The sequence below is a fragment of the Ostrinia nubilalis genome, chromosome 27 (assembly GCF_963855985.1).
Source record: "Ostrinia nubilalis chromosome 27, ilOstNubi1.1, whole genome shotgun sequence".
Lineage (NCBI taxonomy): Eukaryota > Metazoa > Arthropoda > Insecta > Lepidoptera > Crambidae > Ostrinia > Ostrinia nubilalis.
In genome coordinates this window covers 8,330,218-8,354,471 of record NC_087114.1, presented here as the reverse complement: position 1 = coordinate 8,354,471, position 24,254 = coordinate 8,330,218, and the positions used below count along the sequence as shown (strand labels likewise).

General features: G+C 38.3%; 1 long non-coding RNA gene across 1 annotated transcript in view; it reads right to left on the bottom strand.

Moving 5' to 3' along the window:
- Positions 1-846: 846 nt before the first annotated feature.
- Positions 847-24,254, bottom strand: part of LOC135085067 (uncharacterized) — a 40,766-nt gene continuing 17,358 nt past the window's right edge. Inside the window, exons 2-3 of the long non-coding RNA XR_010260011.1 lie at positions 7,650-7,702; positions 847-859 (exon numbers count right to left, since the gene is read on the bottom strand). This is a non-coding gene — a long non-coding RNA (uncharacterized LOC135085067). The remainder of the gene's footprint in view (positions 860-7,649; positions 7,703-24,254) is intronic.

The following is a 24,254-nucleotide window of genomic DNA, read 5'->3' as shown; positions in this document are numbered from 1 at the left end:
TGTCAACTAGGTACGTGTAGACAAAACAAAAGCGTGCTAAACACAGTGAACACAAAACAAATAAGTGAACTAAAACACGAAGAATAAACACCAACAGCTACATGCTAACATAGAGTACACATTGTAAACACGTCACAAACGTCCCGCTCACCCATTGCAGCGGCATTGTGTTGAGCTACGTGTAAGTAAACAAAACAAAAGCGTGCTAATACAATGAACACAAAACAACTACTGCCAGCTTGCCAGCACAAGACATGTAAACACCAACAGCTACGTATGAACATCAACAGCTACGTCACAAAGTACACATTTTAAACACGTCACAAACGTCCCGCTCACCCATTGCGGCGGCACGTCCGCGTGCTGGTGGTGGTGGTGCTGGTGGTGGCGCCGGTCCGGCTGGTGGTGGCCGTTGGGCGCCGCGCACGACGTCGCCGCCACGCCGTACTACGGTGCAGAACGACACGTTACACGTGGTGACACATTGTGATACGTGGTGACACATTATAATACGTGGTGATACATGGTAATGCGTGGTGAAACGAAACAGTTACAGTGAGAAAGGGAACGGCCTAATAATAATAGACATTTTATAATAGCACGTAGCCGCCACGCCGTACTATGGTGCAGCATGACACGTTACACGTGGTGACACGTTATGAGCGGGATATAGTGAGAAAAAGAGGACATACATCTTATAAGATACACGCGGTTCGTGACGATACGTAATGACACACGACACGTGGTGACACGACACGTTATGTGCGGTAATACAGTAAGAAAGCCTCAGACTAGCATAATAATAGAAGGTTAACCAAATATGAATGTTATAACGCGCACGACGTGCCGCCACGCCGTACTACGGTCACTACGGTACAAAACGACACGTTACACGGGGCACGTGGTGATATGGTGATAAGAGACGACACGTTATGTGCAGTATACAGGTGGGTGAGATAAAGAAGAAAAATCATAAGATCCGTGGACGTATAGAAAGTAAATCAAAATTCATTTTATAAGATACAACAAGAGACGACAAGTGGTGACACAAATCGCGAGGCCTACGTTGACACTACAAGTTATGTGCAAAGAACACAGTGAGAAAGTGTCGAACTAGCATATAAGATAAACTAACTACGAGATCTGGAGACATAGGCACTTCGAGAGTTCGTTCATTCGTTCGTTTCAGCCGAAAGACGTCCACAGCTGGACAAAGGCCTCCCCCAAGGATTTCCACGAAGACCGGTCCTACGCCGCTCGCATCCAGGCACCTCTCGCGACCTTCACCAGATCGTCGGCCCATCTAGTGGGAGGCCTGCCCACGCTACGTCTTCCGGCTCGTGGTCGCCACTCAAGAACTTTACTGCCCTAGCGGCCATCAGCTCTACAAGCTATGTGCCCCGCCCACTTAGAGAGTATAGGTCAATAAGTACGGCGGAAAAATACAATGAGAAAACGTTGGAAATGCAGCAAAAATAAAATTACGCGATCCGTATCTTAACATTGAAAGTATTCCAATACAAATCTTATAAGACCTAAATATTTTACAGCATAGTCTTAGGAACCGAACTAAGTTCGAAGAGTAATCGATCCCTAGTGCCTTGAATGCAGGGGTTCAACAAGGCACGACTTATCTATCACAGTGAAAATCGCCCCACTTACAAACAGTATCAAATACTCGGCCTATCTCAGTGCAGTTGACCAAAAGGGGATTCGAACCACGAACTTTCCTGGGTAATGGGACATTACACCTTCTATTACTTAACGGGTCGCCTATCGCCAACTCGAGTGGACACAATTTTATGAACTCTATGTTGGGTACGGTCAGAAACGACAAAGTTTGCAAGAACGCCATGAGAATGTTTGAGGAGATAATAGCTTTAGATTTAGACTTTTCGAGTGTCAAAGTCAAAATTCCTTTATTTGTTTAGACTAAATAAATAGTACTTACAAATCGTCATATATTTTGCTCTTAAGGAGCCTTTACACGTCTCATAATATACCCTACCAGCGCTTCAAGACCAACACTTTGCAAGTGCTGAGAAGAAGCGCCGCAACAAACTCAGTCACCACTGTCTGCCGGTAATATAAATAAGTAGTAGTAGCAGGTAGTGGTCGCTAGTTCAATTTCTGCCAAATGATGATGATGGATCGCAACCGAACTCCAGTCTCGTGATTATGGAAATAGAACCGCGGTATCTCCACCGCTGTGGGTTCTGGTGAAAACAGCTTCGTGAGTACTTAGCCTTAGTTAGTGGCAGGGCCTGGTTAAACAGCCACCACAATCTAAGTTTGTCGCGAGATGCAGGAAAAAATGTTCCCCGTTGGCGTTAAGTTTTAGTTTTTAGATTTTAAGTTTTAATCGACTTCAAAAAAAAAGGAGAAAGCTCTAAATTCGTCTATATTTTTTTTCTCTTCATATTATTTTATTTTTACCATTTTTTTTACAGTAAACCAACATTTCGCTGTCATCCGTACCCGGATACTAAAACTAAGGGCCCTTAAGAACTACTTCGAGAGGCAGCCCTGGACATAAACCCGGCCGTTGACCCCGATAAAGGCAATTACCGGCCGTTTAGCGAAATCGGCTGTTTATTTACTTAGCCTTTTATTTACTAAGATAATCGCAATAGGCCTGAGAAAAGGTTAAATTATCTAAATTATAAAATAAAAAGTTATAAAATTAAAAAGTTACGAAAAACATATTTTCGGTTTTAATTAATTTCTCCTTCTCCTTTGAAACGCAGAAAGTCAAAAGTACGTACATACTTTTGCCCGCAACTTCGAACTCGTCTATATGTGCATATTATCTGAAATTTTAAATGACATACGTGCCCAGTTCAAAAATACTACTACCTATTTCCGAAAGAAAATTGTTTTCATATCAGTAATACAAAATTTTCACCACTATTTATTCCCCTTCAAGTTTATTTTCGCGACAAAAATTGCACAACTCTTCAAAAGCACCATTATCTATTTCTGAACCAAAATTCATCAAAATCGGTTCACTAGTTAAGACTTGAAAGGACAACATACATGCCGTTTCTAACGCGCGTCGAAGTATTCTAGCACTGATAATTCAATAGTTTTTTGTTGCGACAGCTATAGACTACTCACATGTATACAACCTATGTAATTTTATTTGTGTCTGTAAGATGCACTTGCTTAAGGCTGCGTCTCCACCAGAAACTCGCCTCGGTAAATAAAACTGATTTATTTATGCAAATAGGCTTTTAAAAAGCACTTTTACACGTCCCAGTATTAACCCTACCACTGATTCAGGACAATAAACGGGTCAGTGCTGAAAAGCAGCGCAAGAAACTCAGTCACTATTTAATATTTTAAACTACTCAGTCACTATTGTTAGCCTCTTGTTCATAAGTGCCACTTGTGGTCTAAACTGAATAAATATTTTTGATTTTGATTTTGAATGGTTTACAGACTTTAATAGTTTACGTAGTTATAAATATTTATGCGAGCTGAAATGAAGCGATTCTATTGGTTCTTTACAATCACATCCCTCGCTCGCTACGCATCCTCGCACATATCTAGTGGAAACGCAGCCTTATCCTGTCTAGTAGACCACAACACATCTGCCGGTGACATTCCCAAGGTATGAAGGAGGAACTGGTTTAGGCGACGCGACTTGTCAAATTAGTACAAAAACGATTAGGCAAAATGAGAATATACAGGGTGTGCATGAAAATTGAGAATATTCTATGCACACAGACACAAGACTAGAAAAGAAAATTACTTATGTGGTAAAAATATACAAGAATGTCTAGTACCCATAGTGACTAGAAGCGCAGTGTAAGATGTCCAAGGATATTTATTTATTTATATTGTGGACAAAACGATAAAAAAAACTATAAAATAAACGACATATTTTTACTTGCAAAAATATACCACCCGTTATCACCATGTAAAAATTTCCACAATAACTTTTTTACAGCCATTTTATAACATAGAGAAATCACTCAGAGTTAGGGAACTGAAGACTTCATGAAGCATGAACATTTTCAAGTTAAAAGAAAAATTATAATCTTATTTTTTAAACCCTAACAGCAATTTTACAAACAGCCTGTATAAGACAGTCTATGTATATTTATGACATTTCTTTAAAAAAGTTACATACCAGTTCAATTTTACGCGATGTAATAACTTAATATTAGTAAATAAGGACCACCTGTTCGTCCATCATAGTCCATGCCAAAATCGCACCTATAACAACTACTTTAGATGTTTAGTATGATGTGCCATCCCAGATACAACCGTATCAACATCCATTGTATACAGACGTCAGCATATTAACCTACCCATTTTTGTTCCAAATTCGCTTCTATTGCAACTGCTTAAGACCTCACATGTATACCTTGACGTGCCGTTGATGCCATCAATAATTATTATCGTCTATGTCTTTGGCCATAGAGATGAATATAAGTAATTACTGGAAACCGCAAAACGCGTCAAATAGCACGTTATTACATATCGACTTGTATTGTAAGTACATGTAAATAAAACTAGATCCAGTTTCGGTCTCCTTTTTGTGTGCAGTAAGGCTGGTTGCACATGCGCGTATATCCTGAGCCCCTCAGAATGGTCTGACTGATGAAGGATGTTGGTCTACCGACTCGCATGTCATGGGTCATGGGCTAAGCCCCCCTGAAAAGTAGCCCTAGATACGCCAAATGTACCAAGTATATTGATACTAGTTCTGGCACATAACGCCTGCCTTAATTCGTTTCCACCAAAAGACGTCCACTGCTGGACATAGGCTTTTCTCAAATGTTTTCACAACGACTGGTCCTGCACTTCCTACATCCATATGCTTCCCGCGATATTAACTTGATCGTTGGTCCACCATGTGCCTGCGTCCAGGTCTTCCCGCAACATTCATTTGATAGTCGATCCAGTGTCTGCCTATCGCCTTGCTAATGCTGCTGCTGCTCTGAACAGTCACAACTATCTATGGTAGATGAGGTCTGGATTTGAATCTTAAGACTACACTCATTAGGGAGTCATAAAAATCTGTCAAACTCCATTAAAAAACACCGGTTAAGATTAAAGTTAAGGTGGTGTAACTCAGCCTATGTTTTATTTTTGTTTCTTTATTCAGAAAACTACAGCTCTTTATAATATTTACAAACAGATATTTTTATGTTCTTCTGTTATATTAAACCTTACATGTGCACCATGCCTTACAATACCAGTCCTAGCACCACAATGGGGGTAATTAAAAACATACAACCAGGCGATTACACACGGGATGCAATTTGTATGGGACCATACATTATGGAACTAGTTTACGCGTGGACATCTTGCATGGTCTTCTTAAGTCGCTAAAAAACCGGTGTAATTTTACATAAAGCAGGCTCTGGATTGGAACCCCCAAGGAAAACGCAAGCGTGGTCGCCCCAAGCAAACTTGGCGGCGTACTGTGGCAGACGAGGCGAAGAAGATCGGCAAGACTTGGAGCGAGATCAAACACATAGCTCAAGACCGAACGCGATGGAAGACTGTTGTGGACGCCCTCTGCCCCATCTAGGGGACATAGGACCATAAGTCAAGTCAAGGCCGGAGAATTATCATGTAAAAAAAACATAACCCTCCTTCTGACGCAGTCGGGTAAGAAGTTAAAACTGCCTTCATTTCTCTCCTTCCACTCAGCAATTCCTATGAAACTCTCTTCGTCATCATTTCAGCCACAGAACGTCCACTGATTTCCACATCGCATCGCTTGGTTGGTAGCGGCCTACATCCAGCGCCTTTCTGCTACCTTTATGAGGTCGTCGGTCCACCTTGTGCGTGAAATTACCACGCTGTGTTTTCCGGAATCGCAATTGCTTCGTTCGAATCAACCAAAGGACGTCCACAGAGTGGACAAAAACTTTTCCAAGGAATCAAATCAAATAGTTTATGCAAGTATGCATAAACACACGAAACATCCAAAGAACACGTTCCACTACTTCGGGACGGTAATATGGGCCAGTGAGAAGAAGCTCATTGTCCGAATCTAACTTTCCCCCGGGATAAACTTGGCCTTCACTGGTTGGGTTTCTATTGGCTACACAGGAGTTGCAGCGGTGGGAATGAGAGGTGGGAATCGTCCCGTTTTTTAAATCTAGGTGCTTCCCGCGATCTTCACCAGATCGTCAGACCACCGAGACATGACACAGGCATGCATTTCCTTACTGAGTTGTAATACGTGCGATTTTGCAATAATCTTATGTACTGACGACTGCATAGTAAATATTATACAAACAATATTATACCAAGTATGAAAAGGTTAGTTCCAAAAAAGGGAATAACAAAACGTACGTTGAATTCGATATTGTGATTTATAACGTCCACTGTATTTTTCCTTGGTAGGGTAACCATGAGATGTGACTTTCCTGGGATTTTTTTAAACGAATCGATATTTTAGCAGAAAACTACAGCTCCACAAAATAATACATACGAGTTAATAACTCAAGAGAAGATTAGAAACAGATTATCTCGATCTATTAATATAATTAATGCGAATGGTTCGAAATACTCTATCTGATTTGATAGGCTGAATAGCATAATAATATTTCGGTTAAATCACTGGGATAGACATACGTATCTAATAGGAGAATACGTCATCAAAAATACTGCGTTTACGTTGCTATCCTTCCTTTATCAGATCGTCGTCCACCTACAAGGTGGACCGACGACCTGATAAAGGTAGCAGGAAGGCGCTGGATGCAGGCCGCTACCAACCGTGCGATGTGGCAGTAGAAGTCATTGGGGGAGGCCTATGTTCAGTAGTGGACGTCATGTGGCTGAAATGATGATGATGATGATGACGTTGCTATCCAATTAGGTAGAGCTATGATACATTATTACAAATGTTTAGTTATTGTATGAAATCATTAATTTTAATCTATGTACTTCTTAATTTGTCAATGGCGACGGGTTTCAAGGACAAGACACATTGTTCCACCATCTCACATGTGCAGCGTTTACTGAGATTTCACTAATTTTGACCAGAAAACTCGTTGATTTTTTTGTCCTAACTTTTCATAAACTGTGGTCACAACAACGCGAAGGTTTCGCAAAAACGCAGACGAATGGAAACCTTTTCCCGTATCTCCTATAAGTGGGAATATATTATTTTTTGCTTCGCTTTTTTTCTGAAGCAGTGAGATAACTCTATTTTCTTCATATTTCGCCTCGATTGTAAACAATGTTAACATTGAGGTATCTTGAAAATTCGAAAAAATCTAGGTATCGTTAACGTAGAATAGATACTAACTAACGCCGAGAATTCGCTTTGAAATAAACTGTCTAGAATAAAATTGCTATCATAATAAAACCTTTAAAAAAGATAACCTGAAGAGGACAACAATTTCTGAATATCTCGAGTTCCAAACCAAATACAAACTTGATTCTTTCCCTCGTTAATGACTAACATGATAGATATGTAATGTAGACGACAGCAAATAAAGCTGAATATTGGGAAACTGAATATTGGCTGTGTACAGTCAACTGAATATTAACACTCTTTTGACATCAAGATTTGCAGAACCGAAATTGTGAAAATACAACACCTATGCACAATAGGTCACAGAATACCTTAACTACAGAGTTATTTATCAAATAATTAAGAATATAAAAAAAGAACTCACCATTCCATTGTCCATGCCTCCATATGGCGATTGGTATCCCGCTTTTTCTGTGACTGCAAAAAAATTATAGAAGCTTTAGAGATTTTCATTAATTTAAAAAATAATAAAAGTTCACTTCTGCATCTGCATCCCTCGAACTGTATCCGTATGTTATTGTGAAAATCAGCTCTTTTTGTGTTATGCCATTTTGCGTTGGTAACGTTTTTTGGGTTTAATTAATCAAACAATACTTATTTTTAACGCAAATAAAATGTTTTGGGAGCTTTACTATCTTTTTAATTGATTTTTAACCGATTCAATAACCTACATTTAATGGGACAGAAAACATCGTTTCAGTGCTGCTTCGAAATGAAACAGTTAATTTTATTACCAATTTTATTTTACTACCATAACATTCACAAAAAATATAACAACATTTACAAAACGCAATAAAAAATTACAATTATCTTTTCAACCCGTCCAATACCAACCGCGCGGTCTAAAATACCCGCGACACTCAAAAATTAATTGTTCGGAAACGCATTCACGCAAGGGTTGCGTTATAATCCGCAATAACAATAACGTTATCAAAAAATAACTAAGTGAAGGGTTAAAAAAATTAATACGCTCATTGAATTTGGTGCGTTGATCGCGCTTGGTAAATGAAAATGGATTAAAAATAAGTGGAGGTGGTAAAATTAAGCTGCGTCGACAGATGTCAGTTAAAAGATTATAAAACTGCAACACCTATAATAAAAGTGTAAAAAAAATCCTAAGGCAGCTCAGCTTTTAGTTGGCCGATAGATTGGTCAGACTGCTGATCAATGAACATGTTCATATTGTGATATGTGATTCCCCATACAAATTCAACTTCGTTTATTTTGCAAGTAGGCTTATAAAAAGCTTTTTTACACGTCCCACCTTACAACTGCTTCAGGACAATAAATGGGTCAGTGCTGAGAAGAAGCAGCGCAAGAAACTCAGTCACTATTGTCAGCCTCTTTTTCAAGGGTTTACAAAGTCTTTAAAATATACATAGTTATGAAGACTGATTAATTGGAACTTGGAAGCCAACTAAACTATATGTCGACTAATGCCCGTTTTCACCATCAACCCCTAATTTTTAAGTGACCCCTTTGAAAACAAAATTCCTGTTATGTGTTACCATAGAGGTCACTTAAAAAATAGGGATGATAGTGAAAACGAGCATAAGTCTGTAGTCTGCGGGATATCTCAAACAATCGACTTGACTGACAGCCGAAAACTACCACTCACTCCGGACACACCGCCATTCCGTACATCAACCTAATCCCTTTGTCCTTTTAGCTGAGTGAAAGCGCGAATAATGCGCGCCATCAACGTCTTATTACATGAACAATACAAGGCAATGGGCAATTAGCGAATTAATAAACACAATTAGCAAATTAATAAGGATAATCAGCGGGACCTGCTCTTGACTCGATTGCGTCAAGATGACGAAGTGACGGAGGGCGGGTTGAAAATACGCTTCCTTTAAAGAATAAGTAAGTAATAGAGCTTTTGAAGCCTGAATGGGTTTGATTTCATTCAATAAGTGACAAAGTACGTAAAATATTTGTTATCAGAAGAACACAAACAGTTAGGTAGTTATTAATTTACGTTTTACGTCAAGAATTAGCGGGGACTCAATCTTGATAACTTATTTCACTTCCCAACTATTTAAGTGGGACACTTTTTTGCGGTGTTAACAAAAATTAAGTTACTTTTTTATCTATCAACGTGTAGAAGCGACAAAATAAATCTATCAACCAACATAAATGTAAGAAAACTCATAAAGATAATTTACCGTTTAATATTGCACCAAGACACCTATCAACAAATGAACATAACCCCCCAACGCTAAAAATGACCATAGCTCCAAATTAAAAACACCCCTTGTCCTTTTGGACCCCATAAAACGCCGATTCACCGTCCATCCCTTAGCTAGGGTTACCATTTAGAAATTTTTGAGTCCACCCAATTTCATATTAATGCTAACTTTATTTCTTCTAGTAAAACCTTTATTGAATCATTGTAGTAGACGTTTGATATCATATGATGGAAGACAATGCCTTCTAAGCATTCCTTTCTTAACCATTAAGAACAAAAATTACACTTTATTTGTTTGCACTCTATTCTTAAACATAGTGGGTACACACACCCCCTTATTAATAAAAGTTACACCCTAGTTGAACTCTGGCCTAAATTGTCATTTAGTATGGAAATGTCATTTTAATCCAGTGTTCATCCTAGGTGTATTTTTTTATTAATAAGGGGTATTTGATTTTTCGCTCCCATCCGAGAACCGAACCCAGGACTACATCTTGCGCGTCCAACTATCTAACCACTACGGAGGAGCTCAAACCAAAACCTCGAACAAACTTCCAAAATTTCGAAAATATCCGGATTTATCCGGAAAAATCCTGACGAATGGTCACCCTACACGCTACCCCAGAGATACTAGCGGAACATAACAATAATGGGGATGTCACGAAGCGAATGGTTAATCCGTACAGGCGGGGGTAGTTTTCAATGGGGCACAGATCAACTCGCGAGGGATTCAATATTGCGTTGATGGGACATCGATAATGCGTTACTGGCTTTTCACTTACATCTTTGGTAATGGTTTTTAAAGCAGAAGCAATCTAGATAGTGCTAACTGCTAATATTATAATTGCGGACATGATGTCGTGCCCTGCGTGCCCAAACAACTGCACGCAGGAAGATTTAATGAAGGCTACTGACAACGTCACTCTTGTGGCGGAGTTTTGGGCTGACGCTGTGTAGGTTTGTTGTCGACACGACAAGAAGAAGATTGCGATAATGACGTTTGTTTATCTGGTACCTACATTTTAAAGTTTACGGATTTGGCTTCCCAATGCTTGCTTTGAACTATCAGGGTGCCATTCCCAGACACTACCGTACCCCGACAGTGGTGACGGTACACAAAGCATTTCCTCAGTGTCAACAAAAAAAGAAGGTAGTCCCTTCTTAGGTTGGGTATCTGTCAGGTGAAAATCTACAACTTTGTTCCACAGGTCTTGGATAGAGATCATAATTTTGCCTAAGTCTGTCGTGATAAAAACAATGTTGTGTTTCGGTAGTTCGGAGGTATAGATAGCCAGTTCCTCTGTGAGACACAGCATTGTTGTATTTCGATAGTTGGGAGGTAAAGATAGCCAGTTCCTCTGTAAGATATGCAGGCCAAGAGCTACCTCTTATAGTTAAGAAAAACTGGAAGATCAAGTCACCAGTAACTAGAGATGGGTTTCCACCCGGGTAAAAACTCACATGAGGGTAAAAACCCAATAAAAACCCGTTTCATTCCACCCGTGGTTGTTTACACCGGGTGAAAACAAATAATTTTATAATTATTTCAATTGGTATCTTTTCTTTATTTTTATTGAATTTTTCTCATTTAAGTTTATTGATTAATAAGTAATAAGTCAAATTTAACACTAATATGCATTTATATCGTGGCCAAATCGTAAAATTGATCACGTTATGATGATGTGACCAATTATTTTATAAAATGGTGTTATTTCAAGAATCGTTCAACCGATTTAGAAGAAATTTAGTAGGAACACAATAATTTGTGATCATGGCAAGGACATGGAGGGGGGGGATGCCAAAGATGCCAAACTCTCTCTTTGATGACATTACGGTATAAAGTTACAAATAACAACACCAACTACAAAGTACTTCTGCTTAAAAACTTGAAATCGAACCGCCCTTCCGCCACTGTAACGCATTGTAACGTTTTTCAAGACCTCCTCTCCCCCCAGATTGCATTACGTAACACTAGAACGCCCCCTTAGCAACAAATACCATTTCTCACTTTAAAAAAAACGCTATTTTTGTTTTCACCCACCAGAATGGGTGATAATGGGTAAAAATCGGGTTTTTACCCAAATCACCCAGTTTTAACCCAATCGGGTGAAATGGGTTTTTACCCACTACCCATCTCTACCAGTAACCAAATTTGTTTAAGGTTCAGCCAAACCAACGCGTACATTGGCCTATGCACGCGCAGTGATCGCCATCGCCGACGCGATCTGCATTCTGCACGCGTCGGTTTGGCTGAAACTTAATACCTTCTGTTAGAAAACAATCCAAAATTGTACCATAAACCAGTAAAACTATCATTTCTTCAATGCCTTTTCCACAGCCATTTTTATAAATGACATCCGCGACATCAAACGTGCTAGGTGACGTGAGGGACAGCCAACATCAGAGGCAATAATAAGCATGCAGTCGATGCGAAGGCTTATCCAAATTATACGCTGCGCTTGTCCGGGGCGTTTTCCATGGCGTCCGACTCATGAAGCGAGTGAAACAAAATCATCACTTAGAAATATGCTTAAAATGTTGTTTGGCTTTACTGATTGGACTGAACGATTGTCAAAATAACAGATCTTAAAAGCTGAAATTCGGAAGAATGATTTATTTTCGTGACGTGGAAATCTGATTTTAAGGGAAAGAAGACACAGAATAAATGACTTGAACTACTAGTAAATAAAGTTACGTGGACAGACACAGTTTTTTTGTACCATGGGAACTAAATATTGTGAAGCTGAAACTGTAGGACTTAGAGGTTTTATTTTTATTGTAGTTCAAATGATTTAGGAACCTGACGATAAGATGTTTCAGAACTTCCTTGAGTGAACCGCTCATCTTCCAAACCCAAATAATAATTTGTCAAGGATTACCCGATCGAAGTGAAGCTCACAAAAAAACGAGCTTCAAAATGGTATAAGTAGATTTATAGTACTATAACTCTTTGCACAATATAGTTCTCCTAGCATCGCATTTACTCTCCACTCAGATAATAACAACTCCATTTAATTCAGTTATTAGTCACCGCATCGATTGCCATGGCCTACATACGCCAAGAGTCACTACTCGGTAGCGGGCTCTAATCCTTGCATTACTGATGCCCACCCCGTGCAAATTATACGCTGGGCTTGTACGCGGACGGGGCGTTTTCCACTGGTGTCGATCGCTTTTGGGCAAAAAGATTATTTATGAGATTTGTAAAGGCAAAGCTTAAGTTTTTTTTAAATATTTGACTTATGTAAGCACTATCTAAAAGAAAATGGTAGAAGTATTGACTACATATAAGATGAACAACTGTTAATATTGGCCATAGCAATATAGAGTTGCGTATGGATACTATATGCCGACTAAACTTTCATTTAGTGACTAGCTGACCTTGCGAATTCCGTACCGCCTATGTTCGTTAGAAATAACGTAGGATTTTAATGATGAAAGAAATTTTTCAAATCGGTCGAGTACTTTCGAAGCCTATTCAATACAAACAAACAAATCTTTCTGAAAGAAGAATAAGATTCTTAGGCCCGATTAGACCAAACTTTTATCCGAGAATAACTCCTGGTACAACTGGCACATTGACAGTTTCAGCATGGGAAATATGTCAAAACTGGCGTTTTATTCTGAGATTAAAAAATACTATTGTTTGGTCAAATACACCCGGTCGAATATTAGTGACCGAAGATGCCTTCAAATATCTATTCGTCTTCGAAATCAATGTCAAAACAAAGTTATTGTACTGCTTATAAACATTAATGACATAACTACTCGAATGGGGCGTCGAAGCCCCAACTTTTGGAACTTCGTAACGAATAATTTCGAGTAAGAACCTGTGACCTTCAAAGAACTTTGCCTTTATTTACAAAGTTGTTCTTTATTACAAAGTTGTGAGAATAGACGCGGTTCCCCACGATATTGATATTGAAATTAATACTTATTATGTGCTAAGCTACGCTTTCTTCAAATAACTAATAGGGAACTGAGTGAGTACTCAAAATATTAACTAGATCACAAGGATATTAAAATAAACGCTAAATGTAGGGAAATATAAGTTCAAATCTTTACTGAGTCAGTCTTATCTTCCCAAATGAAAAATTATGGTCGAAACATAGAACATCGCAAAGGTGGACGAACACTAAAGATATTACTAATATTATAAATGCGAAAGTAACTCTGTCTGTCTTGCTTTCACGCCTAAACCACTGAACCGATTTTGATGAAATTTGGCATAGAGATAGTTTAAGTCCCGGGAAAGGACATAGGATAGTTTTTATCCCGGTTTTTGAAACAGGAACGCGCGCGATAAAGTTTTTCTGCGACAGACAAAATTCCACGCGGTCGAAGCCACGGGCGGAAAGCTAGTAACAAATAATGTAAATAACATACCTACCTACTTAAGAAATTCAAAAACACAACATAAGCAGTAGAATAAAATAAGTGAAGTAAAATCTATTCATTACCCATGTGAGCAGCACGGTTCACTCTATAAACAATAAATAAACATACTCATGAATAACAAAACATTAATTATAAAAAAAACACCAAGTAATTACGTCATAAATAATATCTAGCAAAATTAATAGGCATATCAAAGTAAACAATATTACTGAGGGTTACAACTTCAATCGATTCTAATAGTAATTGCTCGTTTAGCGTTAATAATGAAAAGGGCCTCATTATTAATGATAAACGATTACAATTAAAGAAAAGGAATTTTCCATCGAGGAAAATTTTAAAGGTTAGAAGATACCACGTTGGGCGCCAACTAAAGTAATTTTTTTTCTGCGTCCATAGAAGTTAAGCTACAGGTTTTAATAATAAATTGAAGTGCCCTTAATTTTTAGTTAGGTGAAGAGAATTTTAATAGAATACAAAACTGTTCTGTACTTCTGTAGTTTCTCGTCTAAAACATTGACAAATTTTTATAGCGTAAGTGGCCTATCTCATCGTCCAAAGGTAAATTTATATTTAGATACTATAAATTATTCTGTGATGTTTTCCACGAAATGATACGTATTTAATTAATATTATTTTATGTTTACATTATTATAAGATCTTCAGTTTATAGTCTTCTTCCCAGAAACAAAAATATTTTGAACTTGTTATTTCATAATTGTTATTATGTATTATCAAACACATAAATAATGTAATAAACATGCAATTAATAATTATTTATTGGCGATCGAGGGGCAATAAGTACCGTTATCTCTGAATATTATCAAATTAATCTGCATTATTGACTTTGTAAACAGAGGGTAATTGCTAGAAAATTATTTTGCTCGTCCTGAGTTTCTAGAAAATCTAATAATAGCGCTAAGGCCGAGCATTATTATCTTAAAGTACCTAACTACTAATATATTTTGTGCTACTACTACTACAGTCGACAACTCATCAGAGTTCAGACTGATTTTTGTTGCATTAACGCACATTTATTTCTGTCCATAAAAATCATTTTGCTTTCACATTTTCATGATTCTCGCCTGGTTCAGTCTCGTTTGATACAGAACTTGGTAACGCTACTCAGGCATGACTGTCAAATCTAAAATACTAAGAGTAGGCGCACACCGTTGATTTTTAGTTGGCCGATAGTTGTACCCGATTTTAAATTGTATGAAGAATCGGCCAAATCGAATCGGCGTAGTGTGCGCACTCCCATACATGCCCATACTGACCAACTGCCCGACTAAACTATCGGCTGACGAAAAATCAACGGTGTGCGCCTACTCTTACACGCCACAAAACACACGCGAACAAAATAAAAACTAAATTCAAGTTCAAGCATAGTTTAGAGGCATTTGAATAGGGCAATATTTAGTAGATCAAACACAGGCAGAATCTATGAAGATTGAAACAAGTTTCCAGTCAGTGAAAAAAATAACTTGAAAAGATTGAAAAACCCCTTTTCTTGTATTTGTGCCTATCTTGTTGGTTGTCCTAAATAAATAATAAAATAAAATAAGATCGCTTGCTTAAGGTGGGAAACGAATCTGAAAGTCCTTCAGATTTCCAATTTCAGCAATAAACGGGTTAGCTCTGCTGAACCTATGTTTGTAAATTATTTTGTTGATTGAATTGGACTTTAATCAAGATGTTTGACAGAGACATCTATCTATACCACTATTAAAAAACTTATTTAACGGCTACAAAACTACTATTATTACTAAATCCAAAATGACCGTTATCAACGACAAATTATCATCACCATTGATCTTTTTGTAATTTAATAATTAAATAAAGTGACCCAGAATGTTTTTAATCACGGCACATACCATATAAAGTCTCAATTATAGGCAATTCCCTTATCTCTAATCCAATAGAGCACCCCTGCAAATTAAAAAAGAACTCGACCCCTACTGGATGGCTAAATGAGGGTTTGATTCAGGGTTGCCTCTTTGGTTGTAGTAAAATTGAAATATTTCGAATACTGTGTATCTTACTAATATTATAAATGCGAAACTTTGGATGTCTGGATGTTTGTCGCTAAAACATCCAGACACGCTAGATCTCTTTCACGCTAAAACTACTGAACGGAGTTTGATGAAACCTTACAGTATTATTGTTTATAACCCAGAATAACATATAGGCTATAATTTATGTGATAGACTGAATTTCACGCGGGTGAAGCCGCGGGCAAAAGCTAGTGACGATATAAGTCGCAAATAAAATGTAAATAAATAATGCAATTTTGTGGAAATCCTTCGAGGAGGCCTTTTGTCCAGCAGTGGACGTCACTTGGCTGAAACGAAGGTTATTTCAACTACGAGACCTACGCTCCAACCCCAACTAAGTAACATAACATAAACCACCTACATACTTATTATTTCAGCCACAGGACGTCCACTGCTGAACATATCTCAGGCAGGACTGACAATATCACGTATAATTTTCTAACAAATAAAATAGCCTAAAAAGTGGCAACCCTAATAAGAGGGGTCCATCAAAAGGATATCGTGTAAATAAAAAGCTATAAATCTCCGTCATTTTACGGTGGATTGGCAAGCAAAATATGAGATTGAATTTATTGCACCACAGCGCAGCCTATAGGCAGACTTTGTAAACATTGAGCTGTTAAAACTGTTGGGCGCCATATTTACAACCACAATGTTTATTTATTTAATTTAATTTCATTTGGTAATTGATTACTTTTTTCTAGGAAAGATGGACATTTTGACTTCTTGTCCAGAGGGCCTAGTGTGAGTTTACATGTCAAAAATTACATTAAATGTATGACGAATTGTACAGCGCCCCTAGCGGGAAATGTTCAAAAACTAAAATTTTCATGCATTTTTTAAATTTTAAATTAATACCTACGTTTGATGTAAACTCACACTCTCAGCCCACTGTGCAGACCACAGAAGGGCCGGTTACTTACTATAATATACTAATTCTGTTGTTTAGGTCACAAAAATATGGTTACAAGATATCAATATGTAACGTAACAGAGAAGAAGTCCGTGCAAACATGGTAGACAGAAGTGCACGTGCCAGAAGGATGGTGATGTTATTTTGATACTTTATGATTTACTGGCGAATGTCTAGTCTTTATTATCCTAAACAAATTCTAATTCTGATCCCGAAATGGCCTAAAACGTTATCACTGGAATAAAGTATGTGGCAAAATAACGTTATCCAGCGTAACGAAAACCCAAATCGTTAAAACCCCGAACCACAGACTAGCAGCCAACAGGTTGGCGGCATATTGACAAGCACACAGCGGGTGGATTAAAAAAACAAATTGTGGCGCGAAACGCGTGTCGGGCAAGCGCCATTTTGAGTGTGTGTAGTCTGTGGGAGGACGCCGTTCGAGGGTCAATGAAGTGGTTGCGGTGACATTTTGGTGTCATTTGTCGAATTGCTTATTTGTTGTTGGTCTTTTACTGTGTTTACACAAGCATAAATTCTAAATGAAAGCAAACGTTGTCGTTGTCCAATCCTGGGATGTTTTATCACTTGAAATAGGCTCTTAAAATTTTATAATTGTCGGAGTTGCCCCAAAAGACTTTCAATTAAAGTTCGTTTCAGCCAAATGACGTCCACAGCTGGACCAAGGCCATTGGGGAAGTATCTGGATGCGGGTAGCGCAGGACCGGTGGATGAAAAGACTTAAAGTAAAAGTACGAAATCATATTTCTCCCTCATCATTTGAGACTGTTCAAGCCACTCACTCAAAACGTTTGTCTTTATCACTTAATGCTGAACAGGGAAATCTGTTATTTGACATTAAAGCATAGGATCCAAGAACAACTAGACTTGGTCCACACTTCGGCAGGTCTTGGGGTTGAAGCAAGTCACCAACGCACTCACTAGCAACCACAGATCATTTATTGACTATGGTGCCATCAATGTAACAGTGGCTTATATTCTGATCCAACACCAGCAAACCATAACAACATCAACATAAACACAAACCCAGCTTTGCCACAACCGCTTTTTAAATAATTTCGTTGTCGCTAAACCAACAAACGGCTTGCAGTCGTTATGTAAATCAATTAGCCCCACTAACAGACCGCTAGTCCCGAGCCGGCGCGTGCCGTGGGGTGACCATGGTTTCTGCGGTTTATGGGACATATTACACCACAAAATTGTTTGAGGACTTTGAGGATATCTCGTAGACCGCTGTACACTGTACAGTCCTGGGCCGGCGCGTGCCGTGGGGTGACCACGGTTTGTGCGGTTTATGGGACATATCATACCACCTAAGCTATTGATTTATGAAATTTAAAACATGGGATTACTTTAAACATCACTGTAGCCTCATTTCCAGATTGCCATAATCTCGCTTTCTGTTCAACTTTCACGTATTCAATTGCCGTAGATGCGACAGCAGCAACAGCGGTCCTGTGACTCCCTTGACGTGGGACTCGCTTTATAAAAGCCTTTTTGCAGAAAATAAATGACTTTTAGTGGTCACCCTACTGCACCGCTCATCCATCCTACTGGAAGCCCAGTGCCCACGCTTATGGTGTGGGAAATCGTGCGATTTGCTGACATATTGTTAAGTATCCTTCAAGTTGGATTATTTTTTACAACCGTTAAATACGGTGTAGGTATGCCAATGGAACTGCGAAGCTCTTCGTGTTCATGCATGTCCCATCTTCTTGAAGTTAGCGCAATTGTATTTCGCTGAATTTCAGCAATTTACCATTTTCTAAGTAAATAGCCAGTTTCTCTGTGGTTGAGGTTTGCGGGTGGAAATCGCATCCACCTTCGGCCTTATCATCCCTTTCCATCAGGTGAGATGCAGGCCAAGAGCTTCCTCGTTGAGGATAGTAAAAAGCTCAAGTGTTTAGAGCCAGTTTACAAGAGATTGTGGTTTCATGTCCCACCCGAGGAATTAGGCAGTCGATTTTGAGTGCTATTCAGCAAAAGTAATTGTTTCCCCTTTCATGGTCTACTTTTTATTCCGAGAACAACAACAATTATTTCAAATAATTGAAAAGGGTGCAAATGTGTACAAGATAAAGTGGTTAAACTGCGAGAGCTTGAAAAACCAGCTTTCAAAAGTAACTACAAAATACAGCAAATGAACACACTGGCAATTTATGCAGTTGTAGTGCAATTTGAAACAAAAATGTACATTCTCCTAACTCTTATAAAATAATATTCTCCCTCTCGCATCTACAATTTTACACCAAAATCATTACACGCGGATATTAACTTACACTAATTGTAATAACAATGTCAGGACCAAACGTGTCCTCCGTCCCTTTCTGGCGGAGGCGGAGTGCCGCTAGTGGGAGAGAGAGGGCTGTATTTTGGGGATGAGAGCGCCATGATTTGTTGTAACGTAACGAATATTGTCGAGCGTGAAGTGATTATGGGGTTCTGGGGGACGTATTTATAATGCGATCCTGTTTTTAGGTAAGAATATAAGTTATTTGGAATTGGAACTTAGATTAAAGGAAGAAAAATACCAAAAAATATATCAGTACCTAGGTAATTACTTTTTTAGATTTGTTAATTAGTACTTCAACTAAAAAAAAAAACAAAGAAATAGAAAAGAGAAATTCTAGAGAATTGAAGTACGTTATTTTCGAAGCAATCAAAACAAAGTTGATAAGTCTTACATTTTTAACAACTTCTGTCTATTCAAAAAAGTTTTTTAAAAACTTCAAAACTTAACTTCACAAAAAACTTTATTTAACTACTGAAATGATAACAAACACGTTTCTAGACCGCCTACATCGGAAATGTCTATCGGCCCAGAAGCTTTGTTTTTCGTCAAAACTAGTGAAAAACAGCATCGCGAAAATGACGCATGCAGCTATTCAAATTAAGTCATACATTTAAACATTATAACGGAAATAGGATTTTGGGGGTCCACTACGAAAGGCTCGACCTAATCTCGTTTATTTGACTAACTTTGTAATTTAATTAATTAATAAAATAATAATATTTTTTTATTGTATAGGCTTAAGTAGTAACAAGACATTCCCGATAACCAGTATAATAATAGTTGAATTAACTATTTTTGTATTATATCTAATAATAAAAAAAAATGGCTATCGTCGCAGTAATTAGTGGCTAAAGAGCATTTGAAGACGTCATAATAGTTTAGTGTAAACTTGTTGGTGATCTTTTAAATAAAAATAATTATTAGCTTGATGTACCGACGACTTTATGTGGTTACAACAATAAATGCTATTTCGATGTGCAGTCACTGTACAAAATAACAAAAAAAAAATGACCACGTGTACCTATTGGCCAAAATTTCGAGGATGTTCTCAGAATAATCTACGTTTAAAGAGATCGATGTCAGAATACGTAATAGATTAAAACAAGGAAAACAACACGAGCCTACATCCTGCGGCCAGATGGCAATGGCAGCGTTAAATCAAGTATTCTAATACAATTTATGCTATTCGGGGAGATCCATCATTGTGACAGTCACTGTTATCTAGATGCCAATTTTGTTTAATTTTTAATGGGAATTTACAAAAAAAAAGATCTATTGACGATGACTTTATTTATATTTGACACGTGTAAAGAGGTTTTTATACAGCCTTGAATTACAAAACTTATGAATTTTACTTAGAATGGGGGCCAGAGGCAAATCTACGGGCTCTAGGTAATAATAGTGGGGTATAAATAAGTAGGTATATTATTTGGACATAATTTGTAACTATTAAAATGATTTCAAACTAACCTAATTTTTTTAGTAACTTGTACTAATTTACCATTTGAAAATATTATAAAAATGGGCATCAAAATGGTGCTATCCCATTTAAGTATAAGTAAACAATAAATGTAAAAAAAAACCTTATAAATTAAATATTAAAATGTAGCGAGTGCAAAAAATAAGTAACTAATCTCCAAAACAAAAATTTCTGGTGCGCGTTATGAATACGGACGCACTCGGGGGCGTACAGTCGCGCGTCTAATTTGATTAATCGGCGCGTCTTCACGCTTTGTCTCCCGTCTGTCCTGCACGGGAGGGATTGCACTGCGTACTTTTGTTGTACATTTGTGGGTCGCGTTTGTAGTGGTGGGATTTTTTTTATTAGTACACGTTATATTAATTTATAAGTCTAGCGCTTGATGTTATTTATTTAATTAGTCTAACTAGCCTACCTTAAGCTACAAGATTTTACAATGTTTATTGTTTTGTTATGTAGTTATAATAATTGTTGCAACTACGTAGTCTGTATTCATACGAATAAAATATTGTACGCCCAATCGGCAGGTTATAGCGGACTTATGTATACATTTAAGATCTGTGTTATTGTAATACCTAGAGATGTGCCGCTGAGAAAGTTCTCGTTCCCGGCAATATTCCCAGTGAGAATATTCTCGAGAACCGAGAACGCTCCCGTGAATATTCTCAGTGTTCTCGACAGAATACATTTAGTTTTAATTTAAATTTTGTTGTTTATATGTGATATTATTTGTAATGTTTCGATGTTTTATTAACTGGGCGTTAAGACTAGTCGTTATAAACAAGGCATAAAACGTGTGAGTGAGATATTGCAGTCTTGCTCACTCTTTTCGTGGCGAACCCGTGCCGCGGCTTTAGGACTCGGCTACGGTATTTGAACATCAGTGTGCCTCTGAGTTTTAAGGCTCTTGCCACCCTGGCGGATTGCAAGCGGATTCAAAGTGGATTTAAAGCGGATTCAAAGTGGATTTAAAGCGGAGAGGCGACGCGACGGAGAAGCCGCGTGAAAAATATCGAAGCTTCCCGAAGGCTGCCCAGCCGAGTTAGATTCGATGATTGACCTTTTTTTCCAAGTTGGACCTACCTAACTGGACTGTTTGCCCCAGGTATACATTATATTCAACAACTTCGAGTATAGAGTCTCCAACTTTTAGAGGAGTGGGTGCAACACGGTTTTTAGACATGATTTTTAAATCTTGTCCATGTTCATTTTGAGACCCACTTGTTGAGAGACTCTATTGAGACCATCGAGCATTGTGCCTAGATCTTCCACGATCTCAGCCATGACTACGATATCGTCTGCTGTCTGGGTTATGTACTCGCCGTTGATATGTATGCTGAATCCGCTCCAGCCCAGAAGCTTGAAAACATCGTCCAGGGCGGTGGTGATGACGTCTCCCTGTCTTACCCCTCTCTGCAACTGGATAGGTTTCGGGTCCTGATTTTAAAACGGACTGTCACTGTGGCGTGTTTGTACAAGCCTTTCAACACTTTAATGTATCAATAGTCAATTTGGCACAGTCGAAGAGACTGAAGCACTGCCCATGTCTCAATCGAATCGAAGTCTTTCTCATAGTTCACAAACGCAAAGTGGCTGATTATACTCCTTGATCTTCCGTATAATCTGCCGTAGCGTATTTATTATGGTATGTGGTACTAAAGCCTTTTCGAAAACCGGCTTATTTGGGGGGCTGAAAGTCGTCGAGCCTGCTAGCGTGACTATCGAAAACAGCTTGTAGACATGGCTCAGAAGCGAAATGGGTCTATAATGCTTCAACAAGGTTTAGGGCCTTTAGTACCGGCGTTCCGCCTGCTTTCAGAAACTCAGACGGGATTACGGTGCCTTGTTGTTTTTCAGCTGTTTGAGAACCATTCTAATTTCGTGCAGACTAATGTACGGGATATATTCGTTAACTGTCGGATCAATCTAGCTAGCACGTATTTTCTATAAAAATGTGTCAAATGATCCGTCAGACAGGCTATCCACAACTTATCCAGAAGTGGCGAAACAGGCCCTTACTAAGCGATTGTGAAATATGCCCTTAATGTCAAATAAGAATAGTTTAAAAAACTAAAAACACGCTTTTAATTACTAACAACACTAAAAAGTAAAAAATCATCAGGACCTTGGACATCATCTAGCATTAAAGTGTTCGAAAAGACAAATCCAACGAACCCAAACTCGATGAGTTTCCGCCGTTTCTTTTAGGAGTTCCTATGGCTACCTCCTGACTCCATCATTAGGACCCTGGACATTATCTAGCACTTAAAGATCTCGAAAAGACATCCAATCAACCCAAACTCGATGTGATTCTGCCGTTTCGTTTAGGACTTCTTTTGGCCACCTTCCAGTTCCATCAGACCAGCTGGTACCACAATATTGTATTGTCATTTCGAATCTACATATAATTGCCAAGTTTCATAATGATACAAGACTTAGTAATTCAGATTCTAAGATTCCATTACATAATTAGTTACATACACGACGACCTAATAAGAGCGTGTTAAAAACGAAAAAAATGACAGTTACATTATTTAATTACGTGTAAAAAGAAATTTCTGTCATCTTTCATATCATTAAAACGACATTTCACGACGAAAAAAATAAAATATAATAAAGTTGCAGTTGCCAAGAATATTGCCGAGAAAGTTCCCGAGAATATTCTCGGGAACACTGAGAATATAGCCTTTCACTGCAAATAGGGTGTATTGTTTAATATACACTTATCTGTTGACTTAATTTAATACTATTTTACTTAAGAAAAGTTTATTTATTTCCATTTTATAAACATGATTCTCAACCTTTCTCACTTAGAAGAACGCTCCCGGGAACGCTCCCGAGAATATTCTCAGCTGAGAGAGCGTTCTCGGGAACGGCACATCAATAGTAATACCTATAACTAAGACAATAAATGATTTATTGATTTGATTTGACAGAGCATACAAATCTGTAGCACATTATGAAGTCTCGCTGACGTTTGACGTCAACAAAAACATGCGTGCCGCTCACATACCTCTAACCTCAGGCACTGACTGACTCTTTGCGCTATACTAAAGCCTGGTCCGTGAGCACGTAGAATTTTGTCTAATGACCCCAAGCTACCCATCCTTATCGCTCGCGGGTAATTATGTTGCTGTCGCGCTCGCACACTCACTGCGGGCGCCCGTCGCACAGTCGCGACAGCAATATAATTACGCGCGAGCGATAAGGATGGGTAGCTTGGGGTTATTGGACAAAATTCTACGTGCTCACGGACCAGGCTTTAGTTCCTTGATTTATATGAGAAGGTCATTTATTTAGTCACCACTGCAGGAGCACGACCCATTCCAATTTATAGATGCAAAAGAAGAGCTTGGGGTACAATTTTTATCACCGCCTACCCAATATCTCGGTTTTGCTCAAGGTCAGCTGGTAGAGAATGACTTATGGCATTAAGCTCCCCTTTTTGTACGGAACATTCTTGTGTGTGCAATAGTCTTTAAATAAATAAATTTCTGCCCCGTACCCTTTCTGGACAGACCCCTGATTTTCTTGTAAAAAAAAAAAACAGTAAAACTCATTTATTTCTGTAAATAGGCTTTAAAAAAGCACTTTTACACGTCCCAGTATTAACCCTACCACTG